Here is a 15,531-nt window from a genome sequence, read left to right as displayed (position 1 = left end):
GGGGGTAAAGCTGGAGAGGGCTTCCTCTCCACAGGGGGAGGAAACCCTCTGCCACCCTTGGCATGCAGCATGCGACTGGGACACGGGGTTTTCCCAAGCTCCTCCTAACCAGCATCAAGGAAAACAGCTTGCAGCCAGGTCGGGTGCAAGGGAACGGGATTGGTGGGGAGACAACAGCTTCTCTGCCCAAAGCACCACACCACAGGTCTATTGCTTCAGCCACAAACGAGCTCCTCTGAGCTATGCCTTGCCACCAAGGGCTGGAAAAGCCCAACCATGTTCTCGAGAGGAGCATGTGTCGTGTGGGGAGCCCTGCCCTGGAAGGCAGACATTGTCATGCCAAAGCATATTCAGGCTAAATTCATATTCAGCAGCAAACACGTTGGAAAAGAGAATTGCACAGTATAGGAATGCTGGATCATTTGACCCCACACTGGAAATCCACCCCAAGCCCTCCTCCTTAAACATGAAGCTGATTTTATCACTTCTTGCAAAACCCTCCATTTCAGCATTAACTAACCCACCTCAGACACTCCAGTTGCTCATGTTCAGATGTTGACTCTGCCTGAGTGTTGCTACATCTCTGGCTTTGTCAACACGGCCAACTCAGCCAGCTGCAAAACGGGCAGCCCTGCCACGGACCATGCACTTTGACCAGTCTTTCCACCTCCTTTTCCATCTCCATTCCAGCATCCAACTAATGTTTTTCTTGGATGCAGTCAACCAATGCCTATGAGAGCACCCAGACTGAGAGCGACCAGAGACAGACCCACCAACACAACCTGCTGCCCTGGTGATTTGGCTGTTGTTGGCATTTCCAGAGCACCACAGCATGAGGGACACAGGGAGCTGGACACATATTCCCACCCAGACATACCACCCTTGCTGGGTGACAAAAATAATAGCAACAAAATAGAAACTCTAGGCAGAGTGTAACTCCAGTGCAGGGAGAACCAGTGGCTAGAAACGAGGGAGTGGACAAGACACAGAGCTTGCTTTCGAATAACCCTTCAACCTCAGGGTAATTACTGCTGTGGTGTTCAGAGGAAAACAAGGTCAGGAGGAGGAGAGCACAGGGCAAGATTCCCAGGCTTGTGCACAAGCAACTAGGACAAGGGTGTTTTTCCGCCTTTTGAGGGGCTGCTGCCTGGATTGGTCCTGGAAAGGATGCAAGACCCAGAGGGAGCTGTGGAAAAATCATCAGCCTCTCTAAAAACAGAAAGCAAAATGTTTTCCTTCTGTCCCCAGGGACTTGAAAGCCAATGTCCCAAGGAACATGCATGGGAAAGGATATTAAAAAGTGAGTGGTGGAGGCCAGGCAGAGCTATGCTCTCCATAGGAATGGCGCTTTCTGCAGGCACCAGTGGCTCCTTGAATGGAGACCTGTCATGGTGCAGATGATCTCAAGGACAAACCAAGTCTGTGCCAGCTGGAAGAGTGAAGCTCTGGCTATGGGAGACAGAGAAGAGAAACAACCTGTCAAGGACAGGGAAGCAGCAAGGAATGTATACAGCCCCCACAGGCGAACACCACACCCCGGGTTCCTATAGCCGCCAAGTTTTCGCAAGAGATGGCTCTACTTGAAAGAATTGGGTAGGCTGAAGGTCAGGCATAATTTCACTCCCTTCTGCAGGGACTACTTAGGCCTTGTTATAGCAGGATTTACCACTGGGTTTGGTTTCTTCTGCATGGAGACCTGCCAGGCTTTGCTGTGCTGTAACCCTTTCTGAGCCATGCAGATAGCCGATATCCTGGTTCCCATAACTGCAGTGATAAAGGGGAAAATAGGTTATGGGACTGTGTGTTTCTCTGATGCAACCCTCTTTCTTTCCAAGCTTATACAAAGGTGTTTTCCCCTGAGCAAGGGAGGCGAACAATGCACAGCCTGCCCCTTGCTCAAGCATAAAGCCCCCATCCATCATAAAACCAGCCAAGGTGCGTCTCATGGTCAATACATTTGCGGTGATGTCTCTGGTATCACCCTGGTTTCATGCTCCTCTCCACTCCCTCTCAGACACTCACCTCTGACCCACGGGGCCTCTCCCACCACCATCAGATAGCAATGACACCACCCACTTCCAGCAAAGGCCCATTTGGCCCTTGTATGGGTCTTTTTTCGGGTGGCAGCTCCTATTGTTTCAGCTATCTGTTCCATAAAGGAGTTCACTGGCTTAGGTTTATCTCAAAAGAAAAGCAGCAGTTACACCCCCGAGGGATTCCCCACCCGAAACTCTCTCTGGTTTTCTTCCCTCAGCCCAGAAAAAAGCCCAGGCAGAGGCAGAAAGCTCCATCCCTCGTGGGCACAGCTCTTTCCTAAAGACCGAAGTTGTGATTCAGGCCACAGCACAGGTCCTGGGTAGGTTTCCATGGGACCATGCCCCCATCCTGGCACACGTGTCAGCCACTCCGAGCGGGAAGAAGTGATCCACAACACCGTCACAGAGGATTAAGCCCCAGTCTGGTCCTAATCCCTCTAACAGGATAACCAAGTGTTCAGTGCCAGCACCTGTAACCTCCTGCAGCCCTGGCCAGCGTCACTGCCAGCCAGCAAGCCAGAGCATGGTTTCCAGTGGCTGCAGAACACAACCCCTGGCCAGGAAAATCCTTGCTTGTGGCAGGATTCCTCTGTTTATTTCCTAGAGACAAAAAAAAACCAAAAAACTTTCCACAGTCTCTGCCCTTTCCAGCAAAAGGGCAACAGTTCCTTTAAACTCAGGGTTTACTTTTAGGGATGCTAATGTTTAGACACCAGGAATTTCAGGACTATCTGAAGAAACATAGCTACTGAATATCCTCAGGGCATGGAATGGTTGGTGAAGGGAGCAAGTGCCCTTCAGGGTTATGTAAAACCTTGTGATTTTCAAAGGAAGAAGGCAAAAGGCTGCACAGTCCCTCAGTTCTGCTCCATTCCCACTGCTGATCAAGTCAGAGCTCAGATGAGATCTCAGCCAGTTTAACTTCAAGTCTCTAACCTCAGTAACAAGATTATGCCCAGCTTAGAGCTGGTGTGTCTGTGTAAAGTGCTTAATGTAAGCACCTTTATATAACCCCCTCTTCGAACTGGAGTGCTTTGCAGTCTGTAAGGATTTATCCATGCATATCTCCAACAGAAGAGGTGTTGCCTTCATCTTCATTTGACAGATGGAAAACCAAGGGCTAGAGGGGCTTGAGGGAAGGACATGTCTTCCTTTCTTTTGATCATCTAAAAGATGGGCACATGGGCTTGGCCTTTTATTCACACCTCCTCTACAGTCAGTGGTAACAGCAGAATTTCCAAAGGCCATTTGTATCTGCTACAGGAGAAATCACCCTGGGAAATGGCTGTTGCCCCACTAACAATGGATCAGCATAAACCACTGGCCAGGACTAAACACCTGCATGGTGGTGGCTGTTCCCTGAGGTGCCCATCTCAGGGGACTACTCCGGGAGGATGGAGCAGAGCCCATATCCTGGACTCGCCCCTCTCTAGCCCGTTGTTTGTTACCACCTGGTAACACGAAGTGGCACCCCGTGGTACGCCCTGATGCACAATCGAAACCGCTTATGGATTAGCAGCTGCGCGCCCCAGCACCCAGCAGATGCCACAGGCAGATAAGCCATGGCTCTTTTGTTCTTTTCAGGAGGCTCTTGGCAAGCTCCTGCCTTGACACACAGCACTAAATCGTGTACTTGATAACTTTTTGTCATCGAGGTTCTTCTGATAAGCCAGGTTTCTGTGGCAAGGGATGGATCCTTGTCCTGTTATCAGGCTCACAAGTCCCCTCCTTACTCAAGCCATCAGTTTTGGTGTGTGCGCCTCTGGCATACACTTGATGGAAGGTCCTCCAAGACTTACAGGGCTCAAGGCAAGCTTGCTACCTGATTAAACATCAGGGGCCTGACAGCACTAATGCTGTATGAATATGTAACAGCACTAATGAACTCTAACGAGCTGGGCCATAGGGCTAGCAAGGAGCCCAGAACCTGTCTTACCGGCTGGTGGAGAAGAGGCAGTTTGCTCATTACTGCATGATCCCCTCCCACCCATCCGTGCTGGGGAGAGGCCCTGCCCAGGCTAGGGCCTCATTAATTTGTGAAGCTTCCTTTTGATCTCTGTATCTTGGAGCATAATGAGAAGGTTTGAACTCTGCCCACCCCCACCCCGCTCTGTGCCTCCCACTTGCTCTGCTCCCCCAGAGCCTGGCAGGCAGAGTGATCTGCCACAGCTCTGGGATTTGTTTCTTCCTGAAGAGAGGCATAATTTGGGGCCTTTTAAGGTACACTTCAGTAGCCACATCTATGGCTGGTTGTAGCAGGAAAGCACAGGTCCCTGCATACCTCCCTCCCTCTTGCACAGATGCCAAGCCCCGTGGGGGCATCCAGGGTGATCGCACCTCAAACACAGCTCCTTATTCCCTTGGTTTCTGTGGCCCAAAGTGGATTTCAAAGGCCACCTGGAGCCCGTTGGGCCCCTGTATGAGGTGACTGGTGACTTTTGATGCAGGACGTTGGTTCCCATAGGACCTCTGCTCTGGGGCAAAGCTCCTGGTGCTTGATGTCTTCAGCTGGAGCAGCTGCAGAAGCTCCCGTGCTGGTAAAGGACCATACGGGCCCCCTGCTCTGAGACCTGTCAGAGCCTCCCCCCTTGTTTACAACCTGCTTTCCTGTCCTGGCTCCTGCACCACTGGCACACCTGTTGAAGCTCCTTCTCTGTTTCTTCCAGCCCCTTGGGCTGCAGCCTGCAGGGACAGAATAAACCGCAGCAGGAGGTCATTTGGCACTGCAGTCTGTATCCAGGAGAGCCAGCTCAGTCACTCCTCTCCCATGACTCCTTTCCTCAAAAGGAAATGAAAACAAGCTTCAAGCCAGACATGTGTCCTCAATGAAACCCATCTATGACAGCCACGGCCCAACCAGGGCTGCCTGGCCAGGGCATCCAGACCCGCCATGGAGGAGCACATGTAGCCAGCCCCAGGGACAGCATGCACCCAAGGGGACACGAGGCTGGAGCAGGGGACACCATGGGACAGCCAGGGCAGCTGCGTCCTCCCCAAGTGCTCTGCCTGGGGCTGTGCTACCTCCTGGCTCAGCAGCAACAACAGCTCCTGGGCAAGAAGCCAGCTTATAGCTCTGCACATCCACAGACGTCTCCATACAGTTTCCATACACGTTGTTTGGAGCAGTGAAGACCTCATTAGCAGGAACAATAGTTCCCTGACAGTCAGGTGTACCCACCCATGCCCTGGCTGCTTCACAGACTTCCTCCAAGGGAAATTTCCTAGAGCTTGGTTTTGTATCAGACCCTTGTAAAATCTCCCAAGTATTTCTCTCTGCCTGCTGGGAAGTTTATACTAACATGTTTTTAACACATCTGTTCTGTTAGTCGTACCCTACATGCCCTGTACATTCACCCCTCCTTCTCAGTGGGATCTTCCACCACACCAATTACCTTGTCCAGCTTCTGCCAGAGTCTTTATTACAGCATGAACCTATTTGCCTTCTGCCATCAAACACCCTCTAGGCATTTTCATATTGGTGTGCCCTCTCGCCACTTTGTCCTGCTCCACGGCCCAGTTAATTCTGGATGCAAATTCCACCTAATTTGAATCCTCCCAGTGGTTCTCAGAGGGGTTGAACAGCCCCAGCTCCATTGCTGAGTCCCCACTCAGCCCCAGCTGGCAATGGGCCACTGGTCTGACAGCCCCTGCAGTAAAAGCAGTGGCTCTTGCTGGAGACATTCAGAGTAGATGCCATGAAAGAAAACATGTGGATTTCACAGCCCATCTTAGCTCCTAACGGGGCTTCACATCCCTGCAGAGCATTCCCTTTCGACCATGTTCTGGGCCATATTAATTTGTTCCTCTTGGAGATACTCTCCAGGGACCTACAGATGCAGCCCCAGCATCTCCTTCAGCACACATGGAAGGACCAGGGTGGTTATAAGGAGCTTGTGTGGTAACCTGTGTCCAGTTTAGGATGCTTGCTTCCAGTCCTTGCTATCCCACCTCAGGCTCAAGGTGGAAAACAGGAGGGAGGTCAACCTACATTGAGACCTGCTCATTTCCATGAGCAGGGCTGGCTTCACAGGCACACCACGCTGTACAGACACTGTTCACCAAAAAGAACACCAGAACTTCCCCAAGACCCCTGGGGTGCAGTCCCTTTAGGGTGGCTGTGAAATGGGGCTCCTTCACAGTCTACCTCCTCTTTTGCTGGGTTTGCATCTTCTCACTTTTGGTAGGCTGTCTTCTGCAAGACCTGGGAATGTAAGAAAACACCTACCTTTGCTTCCTCCTCTTCTAGCTACACCTGCAATTTTGCCTCACTTGCTGCAGGCAGCCAGCAGTGAGGACAGTGACCCCAGAACCACAGCTTGGGGCTGGCAGGGCTGTGTTTTGCTGAGCACGTGCAGCCCCAAGCAGGAGGCACCTTGGCTGTGGCTGCCTGTGGTTAGCTGGCAGGCTTTCCAGGAAGCAGCGATCTGCTCAGAGAGCTGCTTCTTTGGGAGCACGTTGTGGTTTTGCCTGGTCTTGCAGCTGCCTGTCAGCCACTGTACAAACACAGCCCTGTCTCCTGTGCCCCCCGTGCCTGTTCTGTCTCTCCTTAGCTTTGCTCTTTGCTAGGTTCAGGATTAGCCACACCTCAGCTGGGTAAACAGGAGCTGATCCTGCCTCATCAGCCATGGGCTTTTCAGCCTCGGTTACTGCAAGCAAGAAGTGGTCCTTGGTTTTTTTCCCAAGCAAATCTCCCTTTTCAAGGCTGAGCAGGTCTGCAGCCTTTAATTGGACATAGCAGCTGAAGTGATCCTCTCCACTTGTTTAATCTTTTACTTTCTTTATTCTATTCTCTGGTTTTGTTACACTCAGCTTCCTTATCGTCTGATCTGTTCCTCATTTTCTCACTCCTTTTTCCCACTCCTGCCTCTGTCCTCTCCTTTTTGCTTCTTCACCTGCCTGAGGAAAGCCACCCTTTCTGTACGTCACCTTCTAGGTGCTAACTAATGAGCTAGACGGGGCTGGTATTTCAGTCTTAAAAACCCTTGGAGGATGTTAGTCACTACAGCCAGCACCTTGCTCTTCATCTTAGCTCAAAGGCAGCGTTTCCTGCAAATTTCTACCTGCGTGATGCTGAGCAGGGAGTGAGGCTGACACCCATTCCCTGCAGCACAGCACCCTCTAGCCTCCGCCGGGGCAGCAGCTCCTTGCTGCTCTGGGAGAAGGATCTCCACCACCACCACCACCGCTCAGCCATGTGTCCTCCCAGTCCTACACTGCTTCCTACACATCCAGCCCCGTGTAACTCCGTTAAAGTCCTCCGGTGGCATTACTGCTAGATCCAAGGATGGATTTCATGGGAACTACAGGGATCAGGATCTTAAAGCTGGTCTGGCAGATGTGTGGTAAATCAGATACCATTTCCAGAGGGCTGAGACACCAGCTTCGCAAGGCAAGGTGGTGTCAGCCCAGAGAAGTGATCAACACACAGCATCAGCAGCACTATTCATTCCCTCCAGCCCATGCAGTAATTTAACTTGGTGGCAGGACAGGCAGGGTTTTCAGAAGGGCAGTGCTGCTCCTGTGAAGCCACGTGTGGTCAGCTGGAGGAGTGGCAGGGGTCAGTGTCGGCTGTAGCTCTGCAGCTGCTGTTTTCTTGGGAGGTCATTCTGCATCCTGCCAGGTCCCTGTGTGTGGAAGTGGGTGGTCATCTGCAGCTCACCTCTGGAAGCAGCAGCTGACCTTCCCCACTTGGCTGTCATTGCCAGTGCACCTCCAGGAAAGCATCTGACAGATGGGGATGCTCTGGATTATCCCTTCATCCCAACTACCCCACTGCTCCTTGTTGCCTCCTCCCCACCTGCCTACCCCCAAAACCACACTCCTGTGGTCCCCACCAGCCTCATCCACAACCCACCTTCCCACACCAGAATCAAGCTTGTTTCCTCTCTTGCTTTCCTTCTAAAACTCCAGAAAACACATCTTGGGCTCCCTGTTACCCTGACACCATCATCCTTTCCCCCAAAACCACAATTGTAAGTCTCCTTCATACTCACCCTCATCCAAACACAGCTGTGTGCTCCCTACCTCCCAGACATATCTTGGTTCCCATTATTTTGGCACGAGGCTGTAGCTTCCACCTCCGCTCACTTTATTTCCATAAATAATTGCTCTCTGGGAAGAGGCTTTTCCCCATTCCTTAGGCAATACTAAAATCTGGATTTTTACAGGGAGCTGATAATCCCACTGCTTGGTTCACTAAGCATTTCAGTTTGCAGGATTGCAACCCCTCATTCTCCTTATGCACCACTACTTCTATGGCAACTTTTCCAAAGAAAATATTTTAGAAGTAGTCACTGAAAAAAATGTGGCTCTAGCAGCCTCCCTAACTGGCTTTCTGAGGCTGGATAATCATAGTCTTTCCAAACTCTAACCTCAGGAACAGATCATAATGGCAAATGTCAGACAGACCACTCAGAATTAGACAAATAGCTTCCTTTATTCAGTATGACATCTTGGAAACACTCCAGGAGAAACTCATACATCCTTCTGGCTTTACTACATCCATTTGTTTCAATCCATCCCACTTTCCACCAGAGATACCTCCTGCTGCTGCTCCTGCTGCTTGCCAGATACCTGCTGCTCCCATGCAGATGGCTTTAGGGACAGATGCCACACCAAAGAGCCACTGCCCCTGCAGCTGTGTTTTGATTTCCCAAAATGTGTGATAAAGGGATATAAATGGCTCTGAAGTAGCTCTGAGTGAGTAAGAGGTGGCACTGGAGGTGGCTGCTGTTGGAGATAGGTCTGCTCAGCCTGACAGTCTTAGTTTATTCCACCTAACTGGATTCACTGGATAATTGAGGAATGTTGAGAAACAGATTCACCTCTAGGGACATGCAGATGGATCCATCCCCTGGAGCACTAAGGCTGTTCATGGAGCCAGGCAGTGTTCAAGTGTCACTGCTGATGCTGGGCGGTGGTTTTGAAAGCCTCTTCCTCCAACCAGCAGCTGTGGCTGGACTTGGGGTAAAAGGAGTGAGCTGGCTGTCAGGAATTCATAGACAGGAGCCACGGAGCACAGCCAGGTAAAGTGCTCAGCTCTGTGGCATTTCTCTTTTGACCTAAAGAATTTGGGAATGCAGTAGCTTTTCTGCTCTGAAGTGATCAGTGAAGCTTCCTGTATTAGCAGTGACAGCCCTCTTGGTTTAGTAGAAAAAGAGAAGAAAAAAAAAAGAACAAAGAGTCAGAAAGTCTCTAGCAACAGGGCAGCAGAAGAAATTACTTCAGGAGACAACAAAGCCTCTGGTCTACAGGACATAGAAAGGTGGGCAGCTGTAGCCCTGTAGGGCTGAGGTTAGTCAGTAAGTGCTGTAATTAGGAAATAAATAGCATGCTAAATAAACCCTGAGCAGAAGCTTTTGAGCAGAGTGACAGAGCTAGAGGCTGGCAAGGAGCAGCTGAATGAGAACGTGATGGAAAAATACTGAGCAGGTGGGCCACGTGCCACCTCCCCAGCTTTGGTTTGTGATGCAGCCATTCCCCCATCCCTGGCACTTGTTTCCTTACCCTGTCAGCTCCTCAGGACAGAGGCTGCTCTATTTAGAGCTCTGCAAAGTGCCCATTACACTTTTAGGCACCATTTGCAGAAAATACGTAAGAGTCCAAAGAGCCCTGTGCATCCAGATCCAACAGGCTCTCCAACAGCACAGCTCTGCAGCCTGGGAGCCAAAGCCTCACTGGCACTGCAGGGAAGGCAGAGCAGGAGAAGAGGGAAAAGCATTGCCTTTATTTCCATCTGCAAAGCTTTTTTGTGTTCACACGTCACTGACAGGCACTTTGCTTATTTTCAGCTGGCAATCAAACCCAGCCAGAAGAGGTGTTTTCCTTTCTGCTCCCGCTACCTTGGCAGAGATCAACACCCCGATATTTCCTCCAGCAAAAATGTTTCCTGAGAGGTGCAAATTTCCTGGGAGTCCTTCAGTGCACTGCATGTTTGCTGAGTGGGAGGAAAGCTGGGGCAGGGGAAATGAAGCAGAAAAAGAGCCCGACAGTCCGAGTTCCCTGTGGCAGCAACAGCCGAAAGAGAGAGGGATGTGAAGAACAAAAGGTGACTGTCACCACGATGTTGTACAGGGGTGTCTCAGACTGGCTCAGCACCACACAGAGTTCTCCCTGCCCAGTACTTTTCCAAATGCTGGGTTTAAAAAGGTGCAATTATCCTCAGCCTTTTTTTGGCTTCATTGGAGAGAGGTGAGTGCCTGCCCAAAGCACAAGGCAAAGCAGTGTGTTCTTCTTGTGCCTACAGTTTCCAGCATATACATTTGCCCTCTCTGGTAGTAGCCACACTACTTAAAGAGGAATCCTCCTGTCTCCAAAGCTAGACACCCCCATCCTGCTTCTCTGCAGCAACATCAAACAAAAACATCTGCTGGGCTGCAGCTGCCAAATCCCTCCCTTCAGAGGGCTGGGAATGAAGCTTGGCTCTTCCCAGCACCCTTCCATACGGGATGGTTTGGGCTACTGCTCAGATGGCATTTCCTGAAGGTGAGCTGTGTGCTGTGAGTGCTGTGGCCCAGCCACAGGGCTCCACCTCTGCAGACACCACTGCTCCCAGCACTGGCCAGCCCTGCTGTGCTCACCATCGCACCGCCCGGACATACCAACGTCAGTCACCTCCCCACACACTCAGAGGGGACTCAGCTTCCCTCACAGGCTGTTTTAATAGCCCAAAGTTGGGTTTGTATTCACAAAACACGCTTGCTCCCTCCCAGCTATGTCTGCTCCTGCACCAGAAGATGCAGCTGGAACCCTCCTACATTGTCCAGAGTAAAACGCCTACCGGCTCGCACTAGTTCCTCCTTCCCTTTTTGGAAACACTGCACCTTTTCCATCACATCTCTTCTTGCAATAAGCACAGCTCAGGAGTTGGGCTCCCCCTGGCACAGCCACCTGGGAATTGGTGCTGCCACCTCTGCAGTGTTAGTGCCCTCCAGTTCTCAGCTCTCATTCCTCACTGATGCGCCTGAGCACCTGAGCACTCTATTTCTCAGAACTCTGCTTTGCTTTGTGACAGCGTGCTTAAGAAATCTCTCTTCTAATAGCTGAGCTTCTCTCAGGTCAGAGAAATCTCCCACAGCCTCAAGGATTTAAAAGAAGAGCCTTGCCTGGAAGCTCAGCTCTGGTTCCTAGTGTGTTTTCCTGCCTGGATCGATGGGAAGGAGCCAAGGTGCACCTGTAATCAATTGGGCTGCAATTTTCTGCAATCAAATTCAAACACATTCTTCAAATACGTAGTTAAGAGGCCACTGCCGGAAGTTTATCTGCGAAGCCTATCTTGTAGCTTGATCACAAGCCTAACTCAGCTGCCTTCAGACATACCAAACCTCAGCCCAGCTGAGTCACGGGCCAATTTAGCATCCACCATTAACCCCGGGTTAATTAAAGGCTGAAGATAAAGAATCCAGCTGGTTCGACGGAGCGGTGCGGGGTCAGACCCGCAGCAGGTGAGGAGCAGTGCCTGCCGTGGGGCTGCCACCGTTCCTGGGCTGCCAGCATCACTTCAGCGGTCCCTCCCTTCCCTGTGACTCAGTCTCCAGCAGTTAAGTCATCTCTCTGCAGATACATAAGTCTGGAAAATGTGACTCGCTCCGCGAGAGGTTTCTCTGCGTGGGAAGCTCCAGCTCCCAGCCAACCGGGGAAACAAAATGCCCGAGATCAGGGAGAGGATTTTTCCACCCCGTGATATAAAGCAACTGTTAACACAGTTCGGACAGTTGATGTCACGAGGAACGTGCCGTGTGGCTCTTCTGGGAGGCTAAAAAAAAAGGCCAAGTTTATAAACATCGCACTGCGAGCGTTTTTATTTCATTATTTGTTTTCTCTCCGGTGCCTCCCAAGCGTGTCAGCTTCCATCGGCCTCCAGGTGGATGCCCCGTCCCTGTCACCCCCCCCCTGGCCGGGAGGAGCCCGGGGGGTGCCGTGCCCGCCGGGGGGGGCCGTGCCCGCCGGGGGGGGCCGTGCCCGCCGGGGGGGGCCGTGCCCGCCGGGGGGGGCCGTGCCGGCCGGGGGGGGCCGTGCCCGCCGCCCGGGACCCGCCGCGCCCGCCCCGCAGGACGCTGCCCGCGCCGGCAGGAACCGGCGGCCGCTGCCCCCGCCCCGCGCCCGCCATCGCCCCGTGACTGACAGCGCCCGAGCCAATGGAACCGCGCCGCCCCGCCCCGCGCCGCCCGCATCAGCCAATGGCGCTCGGGAGCCGAGGCCGGGGGGCCCGCCCGCCGACCAATCCGCGCGCAGGGCCGGGCGGGAGCGGCGGGGCGGCGCAGCCAATGGGAGGGCGCGGGCGGTTGCTAAGGGGCCGCGGGTAGCGGGGCCGGGGCAGACGGGCGGGAGCGGCGGGAGAGGCCGGTGGGGGCTCGCCCGGCTGGGCCCGCAGGTGAGGCGGGGGGAGCCCCTTCTCCGTGGTGCTGAGGGGGAGGGCGGCCGGGTCTTCTTTCTTCCTTCCCAGCCACGCGGGACCCGAGGGGGCACGGAGCATCGGCTGGTTGAGGCCGGGTCTGTCAGGCGGCGGGTGGTTACAGCGCTCCCCTGGCTCCGGCCTCAGGCCGCCCGTGCTTGCCCTGCTTCCCTCCTCCTGTCGTCCTGGGCAGCAGCCTTGCCGCCTGTGCTGGTTTCCTGGAGTGGAGGCGGGGTTCGGCCCGGCCTGGCTGTGGGGAGCTGCGGGCCTGTCCCCTCCCGCTGCCTCGGCTCCCGCCGGGGCTGAGAGGCCTTCCCGCCGCCTCCCGGGGGAACGAGGCCGTGCGGGGCGGTGCTGGAGCGGCCTGGCCTCCCGGGGGGGGAAGGTTGAGGAGGGAGGCAGTGGGAAGCTGAGCGCGGAGCAGGAGGTCCTGAGAGGGTGGTACGCGGAGTTACAGCAGGTGCTGGTCAGGTCCTGCTGCTCCCCCTGAGTAAGGCTTTGCTCCTTTGTTCCTCGTATTCCTAGGTCCCGGCACTGCTGCTAGCTTTTGGCAGGCAATTTCGCCTTCCTTTTGTTTATGTGTACTAGATACTTTCTTGTTAGCCTGTGTGGCATGATTCTGTCCACTCCGTTCTGCATCTTTGTGTATAACTTGTGATTTACTCCAGCACAGGATGGGTAGATGTGTCTGTCACAGTTGATGTGTTACAGCTGCTGAAATCCCTCACCTGACACTAACTTTTTAGAAGAGGTATGTTAGCAGCAGCTCTTTTTTCACAGTTATGGCTGGAGGGATTGCATTCTGTACTTGCATTCTCTGGGGTCTCTTCAGACAACTCGTAACAGCTTCCTCTTATTGTTGATGTGCAGTTGTCACTGGTGTGGTAAGTCCTGAACATTCCTGTCTTCCTCTTACAGATTGCTGTTTGACTTCCACAGCACTGTTACCTCCATCTGTAAACAAATGTTTGTGGCTTATTAATCATCAAACTGATACAGGGTGTTCACCTTACTTGTCTTGTTTATCAATTATTATCATGCTCAGCCATGTTTGTAATATTGCTTAGGTTGACAGGTTCTGGGCCCCACTGATAAGGTGTTCATGGAACACACAGCTCAGCCATTTACATTTGTGATACCTCATTTGCAAAAAGTCTTCAATAATGTTTATTTCCCATAAAGGGAGTTTTGTTACTGACGACTAGTCTTTGGTTATTCTGTTATCTTTTCTTGGTTCATCTGCTTCACCTTCTTTCCTAGATGCTTGCTTAGTTCTCATATCACAAGAGAAATTTGAATATATTTTCTTTTCACTTCTTGGATCAGTGGACTTGCAACCTTTCTTCTTATTCTAGCCATTTTTTATTTCAGTCCCAAAGTCAAGAATAAGAACAGGAAGGATATTTTAAAAGCACTTAAGAGCTAATGTTTGGGTTCTTCTATTCTCCTGCCTTAGTTGTAAAAATAGTTGTATTTCAGTTTTTGCAGGGGAGGTCCTTTGTGTCACTGAGTGAGTTAGCTTAACAGAGGATGAGGCTGACCTAAGATTGTGCTAGACTGTCTGTTCTAGGGGTGGAAAAGATGTGAAGGCTGGGAAATAAAACCTTCCATCTTGCAAAACTGTTTCTGAAGAAGTTAAACTTAAAAATTAATTTGTCCTACTCTCCTTGTGAAAGCTACATTTTTCTATTCAGGGAATGAATAGCAGCTTAGCTTTATGAAACATTAAGAGCCTACATTATTAAACTTCTCATGTGAAAACCCAGAGATCAACATGCTGAAGTAGTCACTGTTCTGGGATGTGATATTGGAAAGGAAAGATGACATAATAACATCATTTGTCCTTGACACAGACATATGAAGAGGCTCTCCAAATCTACCAAGTTGCAACTGTCCTTTTAGATGTAACCCAATGTACTACAGAAAATGGTGACTTCAGAGCAGTGATTCAAACCTCTGGAGTTGTAGTTTAAGCTCATTTAATAATAGAAATGCCCTGGCTTCACATTGCCCTCTTACTCCCCTTTCTTGCTCTGTGTCTCTGGCCACTTCATTCTTACTTTCATGCTGCCAGCTCTGGCAATGCCAGAACTTGGGTTAACAACAGTTCAGGATTTAGCAAAGTCTCTAGGAGGGGTGTACATGCTGGGATCTTTACTGCTTGTAATTTGTCTTGACAGGTGCAGCCACCAGCCTGAAATTGGTGGTTTGGACTTTTCAGCAAAAGCCTAAATCATAGCAGGTCTACTTGTATATTGGAGTCTTCAGCTACGCTTTTGAATTTCTCTGGAAGATCATGTTTCATAATGTGTGAGAGCTCTGAATTACTATTCTTGGTGTGTTATAGATCAGCTGAACTTCTGTGCAAGTATTTGCCTTTCTTCAGCCTAAATAGCTTGAAAAGATTAAGCTTATATGTAGTTTTAAAAATCTGATCAAACTCGGCTCACTGAGTTAAGTACCAAACAATTTATTTAACTTCAGTGGGCAAGGGCAGTCTGTCCTTGTTGAGAAGCAAAGTCCCACTTGCCCACTATTCGTGGGTGGCAATGATGCTAACCTAGTCAGGCAGCTATCCTAGCCTGTTTTAGCTCTAGGAAGGCTTGTGTGCCCTAGGGCTTGTCTTTTTGCTGGCTGTATCAGATGGCTTGATAATAAAGGATTGTCCCAGCCTTACTCTGCCAGTATCAGGCAGCAGTCATTCAGAATGCTTTGCAAAGGAGTTCTGTACAAACCAGGTGCTTGAAGCATCTTTGTGTCTATGCTTCATTAGAGGTAACAACAGTGGAAGGAAGTGTCATGCTTTGCAAGGTATAGATTTTAACCTGTATCTCTAGATTGACCAAGAAGTGCAGTTGCCTAGCACTTATTCTACTGTTGAGAAATACTTGAGTTTCTCATCATCACAGGGTCAGTTGGACTAAAATAAATGGCAATTACAACTTCCTCTACTCATATGGACTGAGCTCCTGCAAACATCAAAAGCTTCTGAAGCTTCTGATGTACTGTACTTGTTAATAATTGAGCTACAGTCCTGTTCTAGGCATTGAGTGCTCCATGTAATATGGGCTTCTTATGGAAATGCTCAGCTAGTTGAAGTGA

At 51.1% G+C, this 15,531-nt stretch overlaps 1 protein-coding gene across 1 annotated transcript in view; it reads left to right on the top strand.

Moving 5' to 3' along the window:
• Positions 1-12,339: 12,339 nt before the first annotated feature.
• ABHD2 (abhydrolase domain containing 2, acylglycerol lipase) overlaps positions 12,340-15,531 on the top strand; it is a 39,286-nt gene continuing 36,094 nt past the window's right edge. The window contains exon 1 of the mRNA XM_051628218.1: positions 12,340-12,408. The gene's annotated coding sequence lies outside the window, so the exon portion shown is untranslated. The remainder of the gene's footprint in view (positions 12,409-15,531) is intronic.

This window comes from Apus apus, chromosome 10 (assembly GCF_020740795.1).
Source record: "Apus apus isolate bApuApu2 chromosome 10, bApuApu2.pri.cur, whole genome shotgun sequence".
NCBI lineage: Eukaryota > Metazoa > Chordata > Aves > Apodiformes > Apodidae > Apus > Apus apus.
The sequence above is the reverse complement of the archived record's forward strand: the minus strand, read 5'-3'. Positions and strand labels throughout refer to the sequence as shown.